The sequence below is a fragment of the Salvelinus alpinus genome, chromosome 12 (assembly GCF_045679555.1).
Source record: "Salvelinus alpinus chromosome 12, SLU_Salpinus.1, whole genome shotgun sequence".
NCBI classification, from domain to species: Eukaryota; Metazoa; Chordata; class Actinopteri; order Salmoniformes; family Salmonidae; genus Salvelinus; species Salvelinus alpinus.
Genome location: NC_092097.1, coordinates 19,116,565 through 19,131,943, shown reverse-complemented (window position 1 = coordinate 19,131,943; position 15,379 = coordinate 19,116,565). Strand labels below are relative to the sequence as shown.

General features: G+C 42.5%; 1 protein-coding gene across 7 annotated transcripts in view; it reads right to left on the bottom strand.

The window, feature by feature from the left end:
• Nucleotides 1–15,379, bottom strand: part of LOC139535652 (calcium-dependent secretion activator 1) — a 192,408-nt gene that overhangs the window by 147,693 nt on the left and 29,336 nt on the right. The window lies entirely within an intron of this gene.

Below are 15,379 nucleotides of genomic sequence, written 5' to 3'. Positions count from 1 at the left end.
GGAATAGTTTCACCACATTAAAACAAGATTTTAGTTCACTTAACATTGTTGAACTTAAAATAAGGGACAGGTTTTTTTTAACCTTAAAAGGAATCACTAATAACATAAATAAGTGGTGGAAAAAGTACCCAATTGTTATACTTGGGTAAAAGTAAAGATACACTAATAGAAAATGACTCAAGCAAAAGTGAAAGTCACCCAGTAAAATACTACTTGAGTAAGAGTCTAAAATGATTTTGTTTTAAATATACGTATGTATAGAAAGTAATTTGTAATTGCTAAAATATACTTAAGTATCAAAAGTAAAAGTATAAATCATTTCATATTCCTGATATTAAGCAAACAAGATGTGGCCATTTTATTTTTATTTACAAATAGCCAGGGGGACACTCAGACATAATTTACAAAACGAAGCGTGTCTTTAGTGAGTCCGTCAGATCAGAGGCAGTAGGGAAGACCAGGGATGTTCACTTGATAAGTGCATGAATTTGACCATTTTCCTGTCCTGCTAAGCATTCAAAATGTAAATAGTACTTTTGGGTGTCAGGGAAAATGTATGGAGTAAATAGTACATTATTTTCTTTAGGAATGTATTGAAGTAAAAGTTGTAAAAAATATAAATAGTCAAGTAAAGTACAGATACCCCCCAAAAATACTTAAGTAGTACTTTAAGTATTTTTTGTTATGTACTTTACACCACTGCATTAAATAAATAATAATCTTCAGAAATGTCTTTGTCAAAGCAACAAAATAACTAGGGCTTTACAATCATCGTGAAAACTTGGGAGAAATTTTGGGGTTAAAATCATCCTGTGTCATAGGATTTCAAATGCAGATTTTTGCCACATTAGCAAGTGTTTATTCATATTAAAAAAATAGAATTTATTGAATTCTCCATGTGGTCTATATTGAAGGGCACTTAATTGAACAGGCTTTTAAAATGCAATATTGCTGCACAATTTCTACTTGAAATATCAAAGGGATGCAAAGGTTACTCATTTCATGGAACGACCCATCCACATCTTTATTTGTAAACTTCAGTGCTTTTATGACAAAAAAAATGCCACCTTAATTCTGGATTACAGCCCTCGCCAACATTTTAAAAACTGGGGTCTCTTAACTGACAGTAACAATGAGGTTTATTGCATATTGCATAGGACTGATATATAGGCTATAAATAAATGATTGGGTATTAAAGATGTTCAAATATAGATAGGAAATGAGTTTGGACTGATGTTGCCACAGTAATACTGCACAAGTCACTTGTGCAAATGTACACTCAGTTTATTAGTTATACCACCCCGTTCATGAAAATGGTTCATTCCTACAGACAGACAGTGAGTCATGTGAACCTGGCTTGCTATATAAAGTAGGCAGACAGGCATAGAGGCATACAGTTACTGTTAGATTGAACATTAGAATGGGCAAAATGAGTGACCTAAGCGACTATGAGCGTGGTATGATCGTTGGTGCCAGGCACGCCAGTTCCAGTATCTCAGAAACGGCTGGCCTCCTGAGCTTATCACACACGACAGTGTCTAGGGTTTACCGAGAATGGTGCGACAAACAAAAAACATCCAGTCAGCAGCAGTCCTTTGGGCAAAAACAGCTCGTTGATGAGAGGTCCAAGGACCGTTCATGGCAAGAATCTTGCAAGCTAACAGACAGGCCACAAACAAGCAAATAACAGTGCAGTACAACAGGGAGTGCATAACGGCATTGGGGAACGCACAACTCGTCAGTCAGTCCGTGTCTCGGATGGGCTACTGAAGCAGACGACCACACCGGGTTCCACTCCTATTAGCTAAAAACAAGAACAAGTGGCTCCAGTGGGAACGCGATCACCAACACTGAACAACTGAGGAGTGGAAAAACATCACCTGGTCTGATGAATCCCGGTTCCTGTTGCGTCATGCTGATGGTAGTCAGGATTTGGCGTAAGCAGCATGAGTCCATGGCACCATCCTGCCTGGTGTAAACGGTACAGGCCGGTGGCGGTGGTGTAATGGTGTGGGGAGCATTTCCCTGGCACACGTTAGGTCCTTTGATACCAATTGAGCAACGTTTCCATACCCAAAATAATTCAGGCTGTTCTGGAGTCAAATGGGGGTCCGACCCAGTACTAGATGGGTGTACCTAATAAACTGCCCAGCCTCTCTCCATCCCAAGCTAAACACACAGGCTGGTAGGAGCAGAGATAGACAAGAGAGCAGGTCTAACTGGGAGGATAGAGAAAGTGATGCAGCATAGACGAGGTGACACAAGGCAGTACAGCCATAATGAAACTTTTAGGTCCTATCTAGGAATGTGATGTTGACTGAGGATAATCACCCAAACGACGTCCATCATTTATCAAAGTCTTTACCACACACTTGCAACATGTTAAGAGGAAGAGAGGGGAGGGTAGCCAACCGTTCTGTCATCATTTTGTCAAGGAACAAGATACTGTAATTCATTCAAATGTATTATCAATGCTCCCCTCATGTGTTCTCTCTCCTTTGTCCTCTACACAAGACAAACAAGCAGGCAATAAGTAGAGCAGATTGGCCCCGCCCCGATCAGAAAAAATGAGGGAGCAGTGTGTCTCGGTTTCTCTTCTGTCTATGACACTAATGTCTAAAGCCACGCCCACCAACCCACCCCTGGACCTCCTCCCCCATCTGTCCCCTCCCACAGCTGTCCCAAGTTACTTTTACCGTGGTCACCATGTCACAGGCAACTCCAGGAAGCCATGTAGTGATTACCCTTAATGGGGTCAAGGTTCAGAGTTTAACATGACCTTTCCACTGCTAGCCTCTCTGCCGAGGGCTATACTAAAACCCTGAAATGAGGGTAATGATTATAGCACAGATTATAGTTATGGAAGTGACAAACATTCAATTGAATCTGTACAGTAGCCATCCTCATTTATCCACCATCCAACATGTAGAGAATCTCAACGTTTTTCTGAGATCTGGTGAGCTCTACTCACACACTCCAAATAAAACCTATTATCAATGAGTTCAGTTTTAGATACGCTACCAAAGAAAGGGTTAAAGTTAGCTCATATAAATGTATGTAGCCTCAGAAACAAAGTTAATGAGATTAGTAATTTGCTAATCTTAGATAATATTAATATATTAGCAATTTCTGAGACAGGAATGTCTGCAGGGGAGGTGTTACTGTATATATTCAGAGGCATATTCCTGTAAAGGTCAGAGAGGATCTCATGACAAATGAAGTGGATGTCGTCTAGCATAACGCCCTTCACTTTATCACAGGTGACAGTTTTAATACTCACCACTGTATCCTCTATTAAAAGGTTGGCTGGTACTCAATAAAGTCCTGTAGATCCCTTCATTACCCCTTTATGTTTACAAAGCTCTACTACACAAGCTACCGACTTACATACTTTTTTTGCTGAAGTATAAAAGAATGAGCTACCAAACCCGCTCGCAGGGTTGGTTAACTCTTGAGGTCCCTCTGGTCTTGACCAATTTAGGTAAATCCTCCTTTTGTCACACCCTGATCTGTTTCAGCTGTCTTTGTGCTTGTCTCCACCCTCTACAGATGTCACCCATCTTCCTAATTTTCCCCAGTGTATTTATACCTGTGTTCTCTGTTTGTCTGTTGCCAGTTTGTTTTGTTTCGTCAAGCCTACCAGTGTTTTTCTCCGCGCTCCTTTCTGTCTCTAGTTTCTGTTTTCCAGCTTTTCACCATTCTGCCTTGCTTGACGCTGAGCCTGGCTGTCGTTCTGTACCTTGTCACACCACCCTGGATTTCTGACCTATGCCTGCCCTGACCCTGAGCCTGCCTGCCGTTCTGTACCTTTCGGACTCTGCTCTGGACTACTGACGTCTGCATGCCCTTGACATGTCGTTTGCCTGCACCCCTGTTTTTGTAGTAAACTTTTGTTACTTCGAAAGTGTCTGGGTCTTCTCCAGAGCCTTGACACCTTGAGTTTTATTGCTCCCCATTGCTGGATTAACCTGCAAAATACCTTGCGTCTTGATTCTCTGGTGCCACTAGGGCCATTCAGGACTCTGGTGATAAATTCATTAATTTAGGATTGTACTTATTTTGATTAATTGTAATTGGTTTAATTGTTGAAATTGTAATATTGTAAACCTAGTAGTTTATTTGTATCTTTATTCTTCTTATTTTATTTGGAATGTTAATTTTCTTTGATTGTGATTATGTGTGCACTCAGGGCACCATTGCGAATGAGACCCTGGTCTCAATTGGGCTTCCCTAAATAAAAGTTAAAATAAGTGCTGTGGTTGCAGGTTCACATGCCTCATCGGAAGCCTCTTCTTTTAAGGTAATGCTATAGGCCACCAAGTGCAAACTGTCAGTATCTGGAGTATATGTGTCTGATGTTAGACACTAATAAAGAATACATTTTCTTGGTGACCTGAACATTGACTGGTTATCATCTAGTTCTCCTCTCAAGAGGAAGCTTCTAACTGTGACTAATGCCTGTAACCCAGGTTATAACTCAACCAACTACAGTGTATAACAATAGTGTTGGATCTGTGACATCCATTTGTATTGATCATATCTTCACTAATGGACATTTTATTGTTCAAAGAAATTATGCAAAAAGTGTGGGTGAGAATAGGCGCTATAATGGTCTGTGTGTCTACAGTTTCCATACTGTATGGTCCGTCTCAAGAGTGAATTCCCGCAGGAATCACATGTGCTTAATGAAGCATTTAATTGTATTGGTTTACATTAGAATCCATCAACCATGGGCCTAGATTTACTAAACGCTTGCACCCGTGCAATGTTCACTACCTCCATTTCAGAGTGGAGTAAAAGACAAAACGAAGCTGAGCATTGAGCATACTTTATTTCTTTATTTAAGTCAGTGTCCTCTAATTAAATTAACTGCGAAGTCAGTACAAGAAATCAGGCACATGCCTGTGTGTAAATATTTGTAATATTTTTAAGATTGACACTTAGTACAATCTTAGGATTGATTGGTTTGTACATCCCGGATGCGAAAGAAAAGATACTCACAGAGATATTGTGCATACATAAATAGATGGGTGTGTCTATGTAATATTCTCTTCCTCCTAAGACAGTGAGGAAAAACCCTTAGGGTTCTCTATAGATGCCTGTCAGACTGAGAGGCCGGCCAGCCATGGCAGCAGTCCAGAAACTACACACACCAACACACTAATACCAGGGAATTACTAAGGAAAAGATCAGTGTTCTGACTGGAGTTTGGCACACTGTCAGTTTTAACACATGCCTCTTCTGCCAGCCTTTTATTGATGAACAGACACAGAGCAAACAGGCACACTCCAAACATTAGATGACCAGGAAGAGAACACTCCATATTCCAAACCCTTGGGTACAGCATATACACTATATACAGTGGGGAGAACAAGTATTTGATACACTGCAGATTTTGCAGGTTTTCCTACTTACAAAGCATGTAGAGGTCTGTAATTTTGATCATAGGTACACTTCAACTGTGAGAGACGGAATCTAAAACAAAAATCCAGAAAATCACATTGTATGATTTTTAAATAATTAATTTGCATTTTATTGCATGACATAAGTATTTGATCACCTACCAACCAGTAAGAATTCCGGCTCTCACAGACCTGTTAGTTTTTCTTTTAGAAGCCCTCCTGTTCTCCACTCATTACCTGTATTAACTGCACCTGTTTGAACTCGTTACCTGTATAAAAGACACCTGTCCACACACTCAATCAAACAGATTCCAACCTCTCCACAATGGCCAAGACCAGAGAGCTGTGTAAGGACATCAGGGATAAAATTGTAGACCTGCACAAGGCTGGGATGGGCTACAGGACAATAGGCAAGCAGCTTGGTGAGAAGGAAACAACTGTTGGCGCAATTATTAGAAAATGGAAGAAGTTCAAGATGACGGTCAATCACCCTCGGTCTGGGGCTCCATGCAAGATTTCACCTCGTGGGGCATCAATGATCATGAGCAAGGTGAGGGATCAGCCCAGAACTACACGGCAGGACCTGGTCAATGACCTGAAGAGAGCTGGGACCACAGTCTCAAAGAAAACCATTAGTAACACACTACGCCGTCATGGATTAAAATCCTGCAGCGCACGCAAGGTCCCCCTGCTTAAGCCAGTGCATGTCCAGGCCTGTCTGAAGTTTGCCAATGACCATCTGGATGATCCAGAGGAGGAATGGGAGAAGGTCATGTGGTCTGATGAGACAAAAATAGAGCTTTTTGGTCTAACTCCACTCGCCGTGTTTGGAGGAAGAAGAAGTATGAGTACAACCCCAAGAACACCATCCCAACCGTGAAGCATGGAGGTGGAAACATCATTCTTTGGGGATGCTTTTCTGCAAAGGGGACAGGACGACTGCACCGTATTGAGGGGAGGATGGATGGGGCCATGTATCGCGAGATCTTGGCCAACAACCTCCTTCCCTCAGTAAGAGCATTGAAGATGGGTCGTGGCTGGGTCTTCCAGCATGACAACGACACGAAACACACAGCCATGGCAACTAAGGAGTGGCTCCGTAAGAAGCATCTCAAGGTCCTGGAGTGGCCTAGCCAGTCTCCAGACCTGAACCCAATAGAAAATCTTTGGAGGGAGCTGAAAGTCCGTATTGCCCAGCGACAGCCCCGAAACCTGAAGGATCTGGAGAAGATCTGTAGGGAGGAGTGGGCCAAAATCCCTGCTGCAGTGTGTGCAAACCTAGTCAAGAACTACAGGAAACGTATGATCTCTGTAATTGCAAACAAAGGTTTCTGTACCAAATATTAAGTTCTGCTTTTCTGATGTATCAAATACTTATGTCATGCAATAAAATGCAAATTAATTACTTAAAAATCATACAATGTGATTTTCTGGATTTTTGTTTTAGATTCCGTCTCTCATAGTTGAAGTGTACCTATGATAAAAATTACAGACCTTTACATGCTTTGTAAGTAGGAAAACCTGCAAAATCGGCAGTGTATCAAATACTTGTTCTCCCCACTGTATGTGCATGAGATCATGTTGCTATTTGACATTTGATGCTGTGTTCTCCCATTAGATTAATAGCAAAGTCATAGTTCCCTAAATCTTTTACATAATACGATAAAGAAATGTAGTCATCTACCTTCCCACAGTGTATAAGCAACTCAGAGAGTTTAGACTGTTCCACTTACAACTTAGTCTCTTCTCATTAACTAAAGTCCTCTCCCATGTTTTACTGTCCACTACAATCCATTCATGAAGCAGCACCATTGGCCCTAAGCCCCCAAGCCAGCTAACATCAGGCTGAGGGTTTATGTAATGCACCACATTAATGGCATGAATCTAATCATCTCTGGCACAGGATGGAATATTCCCTTGAATGATTGTTTTACTGAGCCAGCTGGCCACAACCAGCACTGACTCCTGAAAAGGCATGCTCTTTACAGGTTCACGGCACAAATATGACAATATGTATGTGTATAGTACAACTCTCATCAATGTAATGTAGGATGTATTATGAATGTCTTGTACAAACATGAACAGTATATTATACATACTTAAATGCGGATTAAGTCATGTTTTGTCAGTGTGTGTGTGTGTGTGTGTGTGTGTGTGTGTGTGTGTGTGTGTGTGTGTTCATAAGAGTTTAAGCATGGTCTGTATGTCTGTGCCTGGCACGTGCCTTGTATCGCTTAAGTGAGCATGTCCTGTGTATGCATTATTGTTCATCTAACGTTACAGTACATTTCCTCCCATCATTAGCACCCCGAGCGTGGCCAGAAGACAATGCTCACAGACCCAGAAGCCCACTGGGCCTGCATGTGCGTGGGTTGTGACTGACGGACCCCCACTGAAACAGAGTCCCCATTAGTCGTATGTGCGTATGTGTGCATACAGTGGGGAGAAGAAGTATTTGATACACTGCCGATTTTGCAGGTTTTCCTACTTACAAAGCATGTAGAGGTCTGTAATTTTATCATAGGTACACTTCAACTGTGAGAGACTGAATCCAAAAATTCAGAAAATCACATTGTATGATTTTTAAGTAATTAATTTGCATTTTATTGCATGACATAAGTATTTGATACATCAGAAAAGCAGAACTTAATATTTGGTACAGAAACCTTTGTTTGCAATTACAGAGATCATACGTTTCCTGTAGTTCTTGACCAGGTTTGCACACACTGCAGCAGGGATTTTGGCCCACTCCTCCATACAGACCTTCTCCAGATCCTTCAGGTTTCGGGGCTGTCGCTGGGCAATACGGACTTTCAGCTCCCTCCAAAGATTTTCTATTGGGTTCAGGTCTGGAGACTGGCTTGGCCACTCCAGGACCTTGAGATGCTTCTTACGGAGCCACTCCTTAGTTGCCCTGGCTGTGTGTTTCGGGTCGTTGTCATGCTGGAAGACCCAGCCACGACCCATCTTCAATGCTCTTACTGAGGGAAGGAGGTTGTTGGCCAAGATCTCGCGATACATGGCCCCATCCATCCTCCCCTCAATACGGTGCAGTCGTCCTGTCCCCTTTGCAGAAAAGCATCCCCAAAGAATGATGTTTCCACCTCCATGCTTCACGGTTGGGATGGGGTTCTTGGGGTTGTACTCATCCTTCTTCTTCCTCCAAACACGGCGAGTGGAGTTTAGACCAAAAAGCTCTATTTTTGAATCATCAGACCACATGACCTTCTCCCATTCCTCCTCTGGATCATCCAGATGGTCATTGGCAAACTTCAGACGGGCCTGGACATGCGCTGGCTTGAGCAGGGGGACCTTGCGTGCGCTGCAGGATTTTAATCCATGACGGCGTAGTGTGTTACTAATGATTTTCTTTGAGACTGTGGTCCCAGCTCTCTTGAGGTCATTGACCAGGTCCTGCCGTGTAGTTCTGGGCTGATCCCTCACCTTCCTCATGATCATTGATGCCCCAAGAGGTGAGATCTTGCATGGAGCCCCAGACCGAGGGTGATTGACCGTCATCTTGAACTTCTTCCATCTTCTAACAATTGCGCCAACAGTTGTTGCCTTCTCACCAAGCTGCTTGCCTGTAGCCCATCCCAGCCTTGTGCAGGTCTACAATTTTAGCCCTGATGTCCTTACACAGTTCTCTGGTCTTGGCCATTGTGGAGAGGTTGGAGTCTGTTTGATTGAGTGTGTGGACAGGTGTCTTTTATACAGGTAACGAGTTCAAACAGGTGCAGTTAATACAGGTAATGAGTGGAGAACAGGAGGGCTTCTTAAAGAAAAACTAACAGGTCTGTGAGAGCCGGAATTCTTACTGGTTGGTAGGTGATCAAATACTTATGTCATGCAATAAAATGCTAATTAATTACTTAAAAATCATACAATGTGATTTTCTAGATTTTTGTTTCAACTGTCTCTCACAGTTGAAGTGTACCTATGATACAAATTACAGACCTCTACATGCTTTGTAAGTAGGAAAACCTGCAAAATTGGCAGTGTTTCAAATACTTGTTCTCCCCATTGTATGTATGTGTGTGTGTGTGTGTGCATGCAAGCATAGTGTGTGTGTGTGTGTGTGTGTGTGTGTGTGTGTGTGTGTGTGTGTGTGTGTGTGTGTGTGTGTGTGTGTGTGTGTGTGTGTGTGTGTGTGTGTGTGTGTGAGGTACAATCCTCTTTTCATGTCTCCGGGAGCCGGGCTGTGTTTACTCCCACACAGAGGGCTCTGTATGGGGGTGGACACATGACAAAGAGTCCTGGTCCTCTAGGAAACTGGACCAATGCTGATAATTCCCTAGGCTGTCATTTAAGAAGTTAGACTCTATTTCTCTCCCTATCACAGCTTTTCAGAGCTCTATTACCCTGGGCCCGGTTTCCCAAAAGTATCTTAAGGTTAAGTTCATCGTTAGAATAAGATCCTATGGTTCTAAGATTAATTTAGCCTTAAGATGCCTTTTGGGAAACAGGACCCTGGTCTCTCTGATGATCATTGCCACATCTTAATGTCTCTGTTGCCTACAGAACTACATTTGGTACCCAAACAGGCTCCAGCTTACAATATTTTAAATGCATGCATTTTCACATTATCTCACAAACAAGAATATACACTACAGGGTGCAATTCCTTATAATACAGCTGAAGTCGGAAGTTTACATACACTTAGGTTGGAGTCATTAAAACTAGTTTTTCAACCACTCCACAAATTTCTTGTAAACAAACAATGGTTTTGGCAAGTCGGTTAGAAAATCTACTTTGTGCATGACACAAGTAATTTTTCCAACAATTGTTAACAGACATATTATTTCACTTATAATTCACAGTATCACAATTCCAGTGGGTCAGAAGTTTACATACACTAAGTTGACTGTGCCTTCAAACAGCTTGGAAAATGCCAGAAAATTATGTCATGGCTTTAGAAGCTTCTGGTACATTTAAGTCATTTAGCAGACGGTAGGCTAATTGATTGATAATTTGAGTCAATTGCAGGTGTACCTGTGGATGTATTTCAAGGCCTACCTTCAAACTCAGTGCCTCTTTGCTTGACATCATGGGAAAATCAAAAGAAATTAGCCAAGACCTTGGGAGCAATTTCCAAATGCCTGAAGGTACCACGTTCATCTGTACAAACAATAGTACGCAAGTATAAACACTATGAGACCACGCAGCCGTCATTCCGCTCAGGAAGGAGACGCGTTCTGTCTCCTAGAGATGGACGGAAAAGTGCAAACCAATCCCAGAACAACAGCAAAGGACCTTGTGAAGATGCTGGAGGAAACAGGTACAAAACAAAAAACTGAAAGGCCGCTCAGTAGGGAAGAAGCCACTATTCCAAAACCGCCATAAAAAAGCCAGACTACGGTTTCCAAATGCACATGGGGACAAAGATCGTACTTTTTGGAGAAATGTCCTCCGGTCTGATGAAACAAAAATAGAACTGTTTGGCCATAATGACCATCGTTATGTTTGGAGGAAAAAGGTGGAGGCTTGCAAGCCGAAGAACACCATTGCAACCGTGAAGCACGGGAGTGGCAGCATCTGGTTGTGGGGGTTATTTGCTGCAGGAGGGAACTGGTGCACATCACAAAATAGATGGCTTCATGAGGAAGGAAAATTATGTGGATATATTGAAGCCACATCTCAAGACATCAGTCAGGAAGTTAAAGCTTGGTCGCAAATGGGTCTTCCAAATGGGCAATGACCCCTACAAACCTGACTCGGTTACATCAGCTCTGTCAGGAGGAATGGTCCAAAGTTCACCCAACTTATTGTGGGAAGCTTGTGGAATGCTACCCGAAACGTTTGACAGAAGTTAAACAATTTAAAGGCAATGCTACCAAATACTAATTGAGTGTATGTAAACTTCTGACCCACTGGGAATGTGATGAACGAAATAAAAGCGGAAATAAATAATTCTCTACTTTTATTCTGACATTTCACATTCTTAACTTACCTAAAACAGGGAATTTGTACTAGGATTAAATGTCAGGAATTGTGAAAACCTGAGTTTAAATGTATTTGGCTAAGGTGTATGTAAACTTCCGACTTCAACTGTACCAAGTAATGTAGCAACCTCTTCAAGAAATCTTCCTCTCTCTTACTGATAGTCAATGTATTACAGTTAGTGTTAACAGTGGTGCCAGGCGGTCGACTAAGGCAGCCCCCCGCACCTCTCTGATTCAGAGAGGTTAGGTTAATTGCAGAAGACACATTTCAGTTGAAGGCATTCAGTTGTACAACTGACTAGGTAACCCCCCCCCACTTTCTGTATGGAATGGCATCTGTGGTAATGAAACTTGGTTTGGCGCTGACATCCTGAGTTAACTAGATGTGTGAGCGAATGAGAGTGAGAGGAGGTACAGAGTCCGAGAAAGGAAGAGTGTGAAAGAGGAAGAGAGCCAGTGGCGTGTATTCATGGATGCCAAGGGAAGCCAGACTTCCCCAAAAACTTGAACAAGAAAAAAATACAAAAAATCTATAAAATTATTTATCTTTTGTCTCTCTGTTTCATAATTTTCCTTCAATTCGTAAGAGGTTGAATGTATCTCATCGGAGAAAGCATCTCATCGGAGAAAGCATCTCAGCGAATAAAACAGCATCCCTCTGTCTCTGTATGTGTAGGCCATCTGTCTGATGCTGTATGGTCATAAAGAGTATGACATTGTTGCAGCCCGTAGCATTGAAGGCAAGGGAAGCCAGCGAGCATTTGGCCTCCCTTGATAAAAAAAATTATAAAATAATAGCCAATTAGCGTTGAGCTAAACTGAGTGAGCTTAACTATGAATGGTCCTGGTGCACCAAAAAAAAAGTGTCAAGGGAAGCCAGTTTGGATTTGGCTTCACTCCAATCACATCACATCACGAGCAATACATCATTGACAAAAACAACTTTAATTGTTGCATCCCATTGTGTTGTTGTCCTCTGGTGGCTAGCTAGCTATCTAAAATTAGAAAATGTAGAAGGCTAATGTTAACTAGCTGACATTGCCCATGAAAGGAAGTTAGGCTAGTGAGCAAGCACTTAATCCAGGTAGCCTAGGACAACAAAAAATAAAAGCGTGTACTGTATGACAGAGACAAAGACTGTTTTGTCAACATGAAAGAGAGGAGGATAGCATTGGCGTAGGTGATTTGATGATGTTGAAATGTTCAAGTTGAAATGGTGCTGGAATAGTGGAGGCAGCTCCTGTTTACTTTGCGACTTGCAGTAACTCTCTGTGGTTCCAAATAAATAGCTGCTTAGTAGTCCGAAATGTCGGAAACATTAACTTGCTTGACCATGCTGTAGGTCATATACAGTGGGGAGAACAAGTATTTGATACACTGCCGATTTTGCAGGTTTTCCTACTTACAAAGCATGTAAAGGTCTGTAATTTTTATCATAGGTACACTTCAACTATGAGAGACGGAATCTAAAACAAAAATCCAGAAAATCACATTGTATGATTTTTAAGTAATTAATTTGCATTTTATTGCATGACATAAGTATTTGATACATCAGAAAAGCAGAACTTAATATTTGGTACAGAAACCTTTGTTTGCAATTACAGAGATCATACGTTTCCTGTAGTTCTTGACTAGGTTTGCACACACTGCAGCAGGGATTTTGGCCCACTCCTCCCTACAGATCTTCTCCAGATCCTTCAGGTTTCGGGGCTGTCGCTGGGCAATACGGACTTTCAGCTCCCTCCAAAGATTTTCTATTGGGTTCAGGTCTGGAGACTGGCTAGGCCACTCCAGGACCTTGAGATGCTTCTTACGGAGCCACTCCTTAGTTGCCATGGCTGTGTGCTTCGTGTCGTTGTCATGCTGGAAGACCCAGCCACGACCCATCTTCAATGCTCTTACTGAGGGAAGGAGGTTGTTGGCCAAGATCTCGCGATACATGGCCCCATCCATCCTCCCCTCAATACGGTGCAGTCGTCCTGTCCCCTTTGCAGAAAAGCATCCCCAAAGAATGATGTTTCCACCTCCATGCTTCACGGTTGGGATGGTGTTCTTGGGGTTGTACTCATACTTCTTCTTCCTCCAAACACGGCGAGTGGAGTTAGACCAAAAAGCTCTATTTTTGTCTCATCAGACCACATGACCTTCTCCCATTCCTCCTCTGGATCATCCAGATGGTCATTGGCAAACTTCAGACGGGCCTGGACATGCACTGGCTTAAGCAGGGGGACCTTGCGTGCGCTGCAGGATTTTAATCCATGACGGCGTAGTGTGTTACTAATGGTTTTCTTTGAGACTGTGGTCCCAGCTCTCTTCAGGTCATTGACCAGGTCCTGCCGTGTAGTTCTGGGCTGATCCCTCACCTTCCTCATGATCATTGATGCCCCACGAGGTGAAATCTTGCATGGAGCCCCAGACCGAGGGTGATTGACCGTCATCTTGAACTTCTTCCATTTTCTAATAATTGCGCCAACAGTTGTTTCCTTCTCACCAAGCTGCTTGCCTATTGTCCTGTAGCCCATCCTAGCCTTGTGCAGGTCTACAATTTTATCCCTGATGTCCTTACACAGCTCTCTGGTCTTGGCCATTGTGGAGAGGTTGGAATCTGTTTGATTGAGTGTGTGGACAGGTGTCTTTTATACAGGTAACGAGTTCAAACAGGTGCAGTTAATACAGGTAATGAGTGGAGAACAGGAGGGCTTCTTAAAGAAAAACTAACAGGTCTGTGAGAGCCGGAATTCTTACTGGTTGGTAGGTGATCAAATACTTATGTCATGCAATAAAATGCAAATTAATTATTTAAAAATCATACAACGTGATTTTCTAGATTCCGTCTCTCACAGTTGAAGTGTACCTATGATAAAAATGACAGACCTCTACATGCTTTGTAAGTAGGAAAACCTGCAAAATCGGCAGTGTATCAAATACTTGTTCTCCCCACTGTAACTGTTTGTTACATGCAATATGCTTTGTGGACTTCACCAGACAGAGGTTGATCTCCGGTTTTGTGATGAAACAAAGGTGTGGTTGAATATATTCTGCCACTGTGATATCTTATTGTCTCTGCCTTAGGCCTATATATCACGGTGTCAAGGCATATGAACTAACAGGTTATAGAGCAAACAAAGCAATTATCACAAAACATAGGTTGTAATATGGATGTTTTTACTGGCTTGGCTGCACCAGTGATTTTACCCACACACCACTACTGGAGAGAGGAGAAAGCAGTGGACATGTCAACTTAGGGCCTGGTGTTAGTGGAGGCCATCTCTATGCCTGCCATCTGTGAGCTACAAAAACATACCTCAGTCACGAATGTTCACGCTGCAACATACTTCACCTATCATATATGACGCTGTTTCTGCAGCCACTATGCAACTGGGACATGGAAAGGAGGGAGATGATGGATGAGGGCTGCACAACCCTCTTCCTGGAGATCTACTGTCCTGTAGGTTTTCAGTCCAACCCTAATTTAGCATATCTGATTCAGCTAGTTAAGGTCTTGTTGAACAGCTAATTAGTAGAATCAGGTGTGTTAAATTAGGGTTGGACTGAAAACCCACAGGACGGTAGATCTCCAGGAAGAGGGTTGGGCAGCCCTGATGTAGCCACTGTGTTTCTGTGTTCTGCTCTTCTGTCATACAGCAGATACCAGCAGATCTCTCTCTCTCTCTCTCTCTCTCTCTCTCTCTCTCTCTCTCTCTCTCTCTCTGTCTCTGTCTCTGTCTCTGTCTCTCTGTCTCTCTTTCTCGGCAACGTTAATTAGTGTTTTTCGGCAGTTGGTGAGGTCTGAAATAGCTCTGAATCATTCAAAGGGGGTCGGCCATTGCAAATCAAGGAACATATCTCCCTAATCACCATCAGGGGAAAAGCCATCACCATTCAGCTTCCAATGGAGTGTCTTTAATGTGTGACTACTGAACATATGGTCAGGAAAACAGTCTCAGAGAAGAGAGAGGGCACCAGGAGGGCAACCATATCTCTCTCTCTTTCGTCGTCCACACATCACTCTCTCTCCTCTCCTCTTATATAGAG